Genomic DNA, 10,228 nt, shown 5'->3' with positions numbered 1-10,228 from the left:
AGGCGCATGGAGGAGGATTAATGGGACACTTTGGCGTCAAGAAGACGGAGGATATATTTGCTACACATTTCTTTTGGCCAAAGATGAGACGGGATGTTGAGCGTTTTGTTGCTCGCTGCACTACATGTCAAAGAGCTAAGTCACGACTCAATCCTCATGGTTTATATATGCCTTTGCCAGTACCTAGTGTTCTTTGGGAGGATATATCTATGGACTTTGTTTTAGGTTTACCTCGAACAAAGAAGGGGAGGGATAGCATATTTGTTGTCGTGGATAGGTTCTCGAAAATGGCACACTTTATACCATGTCATAAAAGCGATGATGCTGTTAATGTTGCTGATTTTTGTTCTTTCGTGAAATTATTCGCTTACATGGTGTGCCAAATACTATTGTTTCAGATCGTGATACTAAATTTCTTAGCCACTTTTGGAGATGTTTATGGGCTAAGTTGGGGACTAAGCTGCTTTTTAGTACTACTTGTCACCCCCAAACTGATAGACAAACTGAAGTAGTCAATAGAACATTGTCTACTATGCTTAGGACTGTTTTGAAGAATAACAAGAAAATGTGGGAAGAATGCTTGCCTCATATTGAATTTGCTTATAATCGCTCATTGCATTCTACTACTAAGATGTGCCCTTTTGATATTGTGTATGGTTTCCTACCTCATGCACCTATTGATTTGTTGCCTCTTCCATCTTCAGAGAAGGTTAATTTTGATGCTAAAGAACGTTCTGAATTAATTTTAAAAATGCATGAGTTAACTAAGGAAAACATTGAGCGTATGAATGCTAAATATAAAATTGCTGGAGATAAGGGTAGAAAACATGTTGTGTTTGCGCCTGGAGATCTTGTTTGGTTACATTTGCGTAAAGATAGATTTCCTAATCTGCGCAAATCAAAGATAATGCCACGCGCTGATGGTCCTTTTAAGGTGTTAGAGAAAATAAATGATAATGCATATAAACTTGAGCTACCTGTAGATTTTGGGGTTAGTCCCACTTTTAACATTGCAGATTTGAAGCCTTATTTGGGTGAGGAAGATGCGCTTCCGTCGAGGACGACTTCATTTCAAGAAGGAGAGGATGATGAGGACATCAATACCATTGTTACACCCACAGCCCCTACTGTTACATATACTGGACCAATTACTAGAGCTCGCGCACGCCAATTAAATTACCAGGTACTTTCGTTTCTTGGTAATGATTCTAATGTTCATGAGATTATGATGCTGCCTAAATTGGATACATTTGTTTTGCTTACAAATGAAGGGCCTAGCTTGGAGAAGGATGAACATTGGAGCAAGAACACGCATGGAGTTGATGGCATGCGCAAGGGGATCAAGAACGGAGTTACAAGTGATGATTTCAGGACTTTGAAGCCGCCATAAGGAGTGCATGAAGCCTTGGACGAAATATACAAGATGCCACTTCATAATATTCGTCCATAGGCTATTCTAGGTGCTGCGTCACCTTATTAATGGGCCAGGCCCATGTAATTTCGAAATACTTAAGTATAGGCTATTTTTAGAGTCCGTATGTGTGGGGAAACAAGAGTTAGGGTTGGTTTCGGACCCCACCCTCAAGGGCCACGAAATTCCCCCCTCTTCCTCCATATATACAGCCCTTAGGGCGTCGTTTAGACTTTGGGTTTTGTTTAGATTAAAAGTTCGCCATAGCTGCAACTTCGCGTACTTCGTTTGTGTCCAACGACCAGACCAAGACGTCACAGAACCCCACCTTGATCAATAAAGCTTTCATCTTATATTCGCAATATCCCGATTGCAATCTCAGTTTCTTGCTTGTTCTTCGTTTGCTCGCAGGAAACAGACCCTCGTGGTCAGGTTGATCGTGCTCCGGCGTGGTCAATAACCCTCGGAAGTTGGTTTAGCGATTGCTAAGGCGCGACGTCTCGCACGTTCGTAGTCGGATCGTCAAGGTCGACTCCCACAGAAAACGATAGCCACCATCTCATCGAAACATCGGGACACCTTAGCCTCTATCAGGAGGTTGCACAAACCTCATCCTCAAGCCGCTAGACAACAAATCCGAAAATCTAAACACAATCCATTCAAATCAGCACAACTGATCCCCTACCCAGCTGGTACCAAAAGTTTCAATTCACTGTGTAACATTGTTGTTTCAGAGCATATCATCCAAGAGAAACCAATAATTACACAGCCATCGTCCCATTCCACGGCCAAGTAATTAGGCTGATGGTACATAAGATACGATTCAGGTCAAATCTGAGCATGCTAAAACAAAACTGAGCACACCTCCAAATCACATCCAGTGATCAAATAAATATTACTACCCAAATACGCATGTAGAGTAGTCATGCATAAAGCAAAAATATTTGGAGTCGCATCTTCTACAAAATAAAGGAAAAAAAATCAACTGATCCTTTTGCAAGTGGTATGTAGTAGCCTACCTTCACAAACCTAATTACCTGAATCATGGGTGGCGTCGAGCTGTTGAGGTTCAACGACGTCGAGATCGTGTCGTACACGCTAGGAGTAGGTCAGCCTGGGGACGGCGATGGTGTTAAGGCCGCCATGTCCACGAGTGGAGTGGACCGGCAGTGGTCGCGTCCAAGAAATCGCTCAGAGATCACATAAATCATGATTACATTTTCCATCAGTGTAGATACACCCGAAGGCAATGAATATACCAGATAGGAGATATTACCTGTGGAACCATGAGGGGCACGGGATTGAGGAACATCAACATTGACACTTTTTGCTGCAGCTTTCGTTTCTAGTCGGGCCAGCCGGAGCTTATGTAGGTGTTGTGCTTTATTCTCTTGGGACAAACGGGATTACCACCCCTGCCCCCTTTGTTTTTCGCATCCAACATTGATATCTGCAGGTTGATGATCAATACTTCCAGAGCTTGCAGCTGTACTTACTATACGTGGCAAATGGGAAAAAAAGAGGAAACAAAACACAAAAATCAAGTTTACATCATCCATGATCAATGCAGTAAATTTCCTGAGTGTAGGAATGTACCATATTTTTGTGTGTTGGTTATATTTCTCAAAGGGGTACGTTGCAGAGACAAAAATGAAGAAGCATGTTCTTGAGATACTTGCTGATAGTTGGCACTAATAAGAGTTGCGACCTTCTTTTCTGCGCGTGGCTGATGTCGGTTCTTGAGGTATTCCTCCTTTTTATCAGCAGACATTCGTGCATATCATCCTTGATTGCCCTGTGGTTTTATATCCCGCGTGATTTTCATTCGCTGTTGTAGACTTGTTTGCAAGGTCCCTAATCTAGGAACGATCCCTTGATCGTAACAGAGAAGCACCCGAATGAATATTTACCGTCTTCGAGATTTGTGCATAAAATCAGTGAAATCTCAATATAATATGATCATAAACATGGGTGAGCAAAATTCAAGCAATGAAAATGACAATAATAATGAAGCTGAACTGCTGAATGTGTGCATTGTAATCATCGATTGAAGAGTTTGTTAAACTGTGTTAACACTTGACAGGGTTGCTTTTCAGTTTTATCCAGTTTAGAAACCGTGGCAAACTCAGGTAAGTGAAACGTGAATCAATCTATCAAATTTGAAGCAGCATGTCACTGAAAAAATAAAAGAAAGCAGAGATGAAAGACCTCCGGCCCCGCAGCTGTGTGCGTCAAGGTGGCGTGTCCCCTGACTTTGCGAGATGACAGGGAGATGTCAACTGACGATGTCGCTGATGGCCGAGCCGAGGCGTTTTAGGCGGCGTCGCTGATGGCCGAGGCGATGGGGAGGTGACCTGAAGGTGCGGGGGCTCTAGGCCATGGGGGCGGCGGTGTGAAGGTGTGGCGGCTCGGCGATGGGGCCGGCGGCTCGAGGCGATGTGGCCGGTGTCCTGAAGGCGCCGGCTCGAGGCGATGTGGTGGCCGGCGTCCTGAAGGCGCCGACTCGAGGCGATGTGGCCGGCGTCCTGAAGGCGCGGCGGCTCGGCGATGTGGCCGGTGGCCTGAAGGTGCGGCGGCTCGGCGATGCGGCCGGCGTCCTGAAGGTGCAGCGGCTTGGCGATGTGGCCGGCGTCCTGAAGGTGCGGCGGCTTGGCGATGTGGCCGGCGTCCTGACGGTGCGACGGCTTGGCGGTGTGCCGATGTGGTCGGCGCGAGGCAGTGGGTGGCGGCGTGCACGGCTGTGCGGCGGTTACCTTGTGAAGAACTTCCTTTCGTGCGAAAGGATAGTGGATCAGGGAAGGCGGGGCGAGGAGGCGGTTGCCTTGTGAGTTTCCTTTCGTGCGATAGGAACGCGTTTGTAACCCAATGGCATTGGTGGATAATTAAAGTATAAAACGTGTTTAATGTTTTGGAGGAATATAGGTCTTTAAATTACAGGTTTAAATGAATAGGATGACTTGGTTCTCCGCCCTTTCTTTCTTTTATAGGGTAGTAGAAAAGTTATCTAGACTCATTTGAAAATTGTTTACTAAAGAAGTTCATTTTGAATTCTATTACGGCTCATTTCCCTCGACCATGTGATTCGCTTCTTCGCACGTGTATAGCTTGCCAATGTGGAAACCCAAAACTCCAAACAGAAAAAAGAAAGAAGGAAATGAAGTGCAAAGATGTGTTAAATGAAAATGGTAGATAAACGACAAAAAAAGTAATATCGTTCACTTGACCATTTGATGCAGTGCAAAGATGTGTTAAATGAAAAATGGTAGAGAAACGACAAAAAAAGTAATGTCGTTTCCTTGACCATTCGATGCAGTGCGGTTTTCTAATTGAAGCAGTGTGGTTTTCTAAACTGAAGCAGTGCGGTCGGGTGTCTGATGTTGTTCATCTTGTAAGTGACCATTTGATGCAGTGCGGTTTTCTAACCGAAGCAGGGCGGCCGGATGTCTGATATTGTTCATCTTGTAAATGCAAAAGGAAAAAAATGTTACTGAAACGACAAATAAAGTAATGCGGTTTACTTCTCCATGCATTTGGGGTTCACTTACGCCCGATGTAAAGTCCCGTCCACTTCCTCGCATGAGAAAATTTACGTGTAAATAAAATAAATCAAGCAGTTCGCTTGCCCATCTGATGGGGTGCGGCTTCCTGTCTGAAGCAGTGCATTCTTTTGTCTGATGCAGTACACAAGTGGATTTGGGTGTCGCGAAAAACTGAGTTTTCGCATTTGGTAAAATTGAAACTGCTCTTAAACCGTAAGGAATTAGAGAGAGTGTTCTACATGAAAAAGTTGCGTCTTGTCGATATCTTTCCAACGGCGTATAATTTGAATCATTTCGACGGCCGGTTTGTAAAAATTTCGCGAAAAACGGCCGCTGCCACTTGTCATCCGCCACACAATTTTCAAAATTAACTTAAAACCATAAGGAATCTCAAAACCATTTCTAAATATGAAAGTTGCGCCTTGTCCATAGCTTTCCAACGACATATACACGCCTCGTTTCGACAAACGGTTAACAAACTAGAGCGAAAACAGTACCAAAAATTTGAAAAAAAATCTGAAAAACAGAATTCCGCGATTTAGTAAATTTGAAACTGCTCTTAAACCGTAACGAATTAGAAAAAGAAATAGATATGAAAAAGATGCGCCTCGACGATATCTTTCCAACGGCGTATCATTTGCTTTATTCTGATGAGCGGTTTAGAAAAAATCACGAAAATACGCTCGTTGCCACTCGTTGTGGGCTGCACCATTTTCAAAACTGCTCTTAAACCGTGAGGAATCTCGAAAAGTGTTCAACATGGCGAAGTTGCGCTTAATCCATAGCTTTTTAACGATATATTACACGCCTCATTCCGACAAACGGTTAAAAACTAGAGAGAAAACAATACTAGAAAAAACATTGCGTACAGTTTTTTGCCACGGGAAGTTCACTCGCCTCAGTACTGCAGCACACTTGGTTCAAACAATGGCGTGCACTTGCATTTAACGTGTAGTGCGGAAGTGTTATCAGAATAGACCGGCTATATATATATATATATATATATATATATATATATATATATATATATATATATATATATATATGACATAGGACATCACTATTCTAATCCTAGGATCAAAATAACTATTTGGATCACGGCTTGCCCTATATAGACGCGCCTGGAATGCTCCTAAACTTCCGAGACCACCCGAATTTACAACCTTAGAAAAAAAACTACCCCGCATCCTCAACCTCGCACCCCCGACCCCCACCACCCACCCTAGACGCCGCCGCCACAGGCCCACCCTGCATCGCCGCCGCCACCCGCCCACCCCGCGTCGCCGCCTACCTCTTCAAGACCGCGCGCCGCTGCCCCCAACAGCCATGGGCGTCGCCGTCCCCGCCAACCCCAGGCACCGTCGTCCTCGGCAACCACCTGAGTTGCCGCCTCGGCAACCCAAGGGACCGCCGACACCGGCCTTCTCCCGCGATGCCGCCGCCAGCCTCCTCCCGCGGCGCTACCACCGGCCTCTGCCACCACGTGCAGTCGCGGCCCCCGCCGGCGCGAGATCCGCAATCATGCGACGCGTCGACCCCAGCCACCGCGCGCGCCGGAAGCTACATCCATCGCCCCTCCACTCCAACCATCACCTCGACAATTGGCGCAACATTTCCTCTGCTCCGGCATGACCTCCCCCCATCCGGCATGACCTTCCTTCCCCACCGGCGTGGACTGCTATCTGCTCTGGTGTGCCCTCCCGGTCCTCCACAGCCCCATCCCCATCCTCCCTCGAACATCTTCCTCCCGCCTACAACCATCTATGCCATTTTCGTCCTTCCTATCACCATTCAACTACAGCAACTCGCATCGTTCAACTAAATCACGTAATGCCTCCCATCTCTATTTTCTCCTCAGCCAGCAGCGGAAACGCCGGCAACTGAGCCATCTCCTCTAGATGCTCTGCGTGCAGCCGCTGGCTTCTCGCATGCCATCAATGTGCCTTCTTCCTCCTGTGCACGATGGACTTCCTCCCGCGTAGCCTGTGACCTTCTTACTCCCGTGCGCCTGCTAGCCAGCACTTGCAATCTCGCCGACCCATTGTCCGATGCCGCTTCAGACCCCTTTGGTACCGTTGCTTGAGAGCCCTATGGTGTTGCTGCAATTGCTTCAAAATTTGACTTGTGCTACTACATGTCTACTGGTTCCTACCTCCATCTGATGTCGCTCATGCTGCTGTTGTTCAACATCACGCCGTTGTAGAGGGTACATGGCAGGTCGAGTTGATTTCTCATGGTCGTTCGAATAGAAAATGGCAGTGACATTGCGATGGTTGGTGTCTAGAATGCATGGTCAAAACTAAAGTCTGGGTGTTGCTAGGTACATTCAGAGTAAGACGTTTACATTTTTCTTCAGGAAGACATTTGTAAGTCTGAACATCGTGTTCCTTTTTCTTCAGGAAGACATTTGCTTTAAAAAGAACTACATCTCGTCAGATCACTTATAAAAATAAGATGAGTGCACTAACATATTCAGTTTTTAGATGTTCTACAGTCTCTGAACAAAATATGTTCTTTCATCCACAAAACTTGTTTACAGTCCTCGATCAGCAGTCACAGAAAATGAAGGTGCCCTCCTAGCCATGGTGAAATCTTCCCCATCCCTGATGAACAGCGGCAACCTCGATTTACGACTCGCAGTTTGCAATCGTCGCATGGTAAAGTTTTCATTCCAAGTTTCTGTTCAAATGACATTATTTTTATTGACATTGTGGTAGGGAAAAATAGTATGTTTCATCGAAAATCCTTGGGCGCTACTATGGACTCGAGTATCCTACATAGGCATGATATTCAATATTTACTTTAACTATTACATTGAGATACTGAACCACTTGATCCTCAATGCTCGTGCCCGATCCCAACCTGTTGTCCCTGAAGACCGCATATACATTGCAGTCGCCCCTACCCGTGCGCCACTGCTGTAACCTGCACCCTGCAAAAAATGCAAGTTCAGATTCAAATAAACAAGAAGTTAAAAAGGTATTTCCTTCACTCATGTTGTTTTGCCAACGATCTTTAGTTTGTTCAGTAGCTCGTAAACAATTGCCAAAAGCTCGTAACTTTAGAATCATAAGTTGATAGTTTGCCTACAGGGACAACCATGTTGATGGTGATTGAAGAACAATTCTGAATTATTATTATTGAGCCTGAAGGCCACGTTTTATGCACGATGTGGCAGGATTCTAGGGATTGTTTTGAGGCGGTCGATGGCTTTTGAGAGATGTGTTCATACTTACAAGTTTGAAGGGGTTCAAAGCTCATTTATACAAGGAGGAATGGCAATTTGGTTGCACATCTGTTTGCGAAAAAGAGCACTAAAACTAGATGTACTTTCTATTTCTTTATTTGTACCCCCCTACCTACCTGATTGAGACTATTCAATTAGAGTTAGTTTTGCCTCAATAATGAAGTGGCAAGAATTATTTTTTAAAAGAAAGACTGGTGCATCTACTTCGTTGGTGGTAATTCCATCATTTTTGTTTTTCAAAACAAACACAAAAATGATGCTCATAGTTAACAAAAAAACCTCTATCTAGGCGTTTAACGTTCTTTTCTTATTCAACGTGTTGGTAGTTTGTATAAAAATACGAAAAATGATGTTAAAAACAAGCAAATGAGCGTTTACCCAAAAAAGAGTGCCTAAAACATAAACTCTAAAAATTCAACAGAACCAAAAAAACTATTCGTAATTTAAAAATAGATCATAGAAGTCCAAAATTAAAAGCAAAAGAGCGAGCATTTCTTGAAGACAAAAAAACATGGATGCGAAGTTCATATTCTCTATCGCGGATAGTTCAAAAATATTCACTTACGGCAAAACACACACATTGGTATCCAAAAATAAAGAAGCGAACACACAAAAAAACCATGAAGTTCAAATTTTAAAAATAGAGAACTCTGAAGTTTATTAAAGAAATAAAAACAAATTTTCTTTGTTTCTAATTAAAATAAAAAAGTTCAGATTAGAATAGCAGAGCAGTTGGATGTTTATTAAACCACTCCTAGCAAAAATAAAACCAAGAAGTTCAATTTAAAATAATATAATAGTTTGGTGTATATTGAAAACTCAGACTTTTCTCATTATTTAAAGAATAAAAGGAAGAAGTTCAAACTAAAATAACAGTGTAGATCAATGCATATAAAAACTTAGATTTTCCTCATTACAAAAGAATAAACACAAAGAAGTTCAATTTATAATAGTAGAGTGGTTTGATGTTTTTTTTAAACTCGGATTTCTCCCCTTACTAAAGAATAAACCAAGAAGTTCAATTTAAAATAACCGAGTAGTTCAACATTTAAAAACCAAGAAGAAAACAAGCATCACCTAGATAATGTTAACTCTGGAAGTTTAAATTTAGCAAATTGGAGAGTTCGAAGAAAATGATATGAGTGTGAAATAATCTCTCATGGATTTTTCACGTTCGTGAAAAAAGATAACCAAGAAGTTCAAACTAAAATAACTTACTTGTTCAGTATTTGTACAAAAAAATAATTTTCCACATTTAAAAAACCCCCAAGAAGGTCAAATTAAAATAACAATGAACCTCAAAAAAGTATATAAAAAGATTGTCAATGTTTCTATGGAAAAAACTAGAAGTTCAAATTTAAAGAATGAATCTATTGGATGTTTATTTAAAAATGAGGTTTTTGCTCATTCTAAAGAAATAAAACCAAGAAGTTCGAATTAAAATAACCAAGCAGTTGGATGTTTATAAACACTAAGATTTTTCCTGTTGCTATAATAATAAAAGTAAGAAGGTAAGTAGAATAAAAGATCAACTCAATGTTTACTAGAAAAATCAGATTTCCCATTTTTTAAAAATAATACCCAAGGAGTTCAAACAAAAAAGGCAAAATCTAAAAAAAATGACGCTAGAAGTTCAGTTGCTCAGCTGAGCAAAGTTCAAAAATTCTTGTGAGAGAGGTTCACCTCGTATTTCCAGGTTTGATTTTTCCGTATAAAAATCGAATACAATTCTTTACTCAAAATATGAAAAGGTGAAGTTCAAATTGAAATAACAGAGAAGTTCAGAGTTTATTAAAACCTAGGATTTACCTGTTCAAAAAATAAAAAACACAACGCCATTTTTTGCACTTTTGAAAACAACTCATAAACGAAAAAATGGTTGCTAGAAGTTCAATTACTCGGCGAGGAAAAGTTAAAAAAAATCTTGTGAGAGGGGTTCACCGTGTATTTAGATGTCCAAAATACATAAAATATGTTATTTTTTGTGTTTTAGAATAATTATCTCAAACCAGAGAGAAGTTCAAAGTGATA

At 42.1% G+C, this 10,228-nt stretch overlaps 1 long non-coding RNA gene across 2 annotated transcripts; it reads right to left on the bottom strand.

Annotated features, from left to right (window-relative positions):
- Positions 1-2,093: 2,093 nt before the first annotated feature.
- Positions 2,094-4,459, bottom strand: LOC125551225. 2 transcript variants are annotated; one of them, XR_007302290.1, is made up of 3 exons: positions 3,620-4,352; positions 3,008-3,283; positions 2,094-2,906 (listed from the first exon to the last, which is right to left on the bottom strand). It is a non-coding gene; the product is annotated as an uncharacterized LOC125551225 (long non-coding RNA). The 2 variants fall into 2 exon arrangements; XR_007302289.1 differs by having other exon boundaries at positions 3,008-4,459.
- Positions 4,460-10,228: the final 5,769 nt, after the last annotated feature.

Source organism: Triticum urartu, chromosome 4 (genome assembly GCF_003073215.2).
Source record: "Triticum urartu cultivar G1812 chromosome 4, Tu2.1, whole genome shotgun sequence".
Lineage (NCBI taxonomy): Eukaryota > Viridiplantae > Streptophyta > Magnoliopsida > Poales > Poaceae > Triticum > Triticum urartu.
Note: the sequence above shows the minus strand (reverse complement) of the source record. Positions and strands in the feature narration are given on the sequence as shown.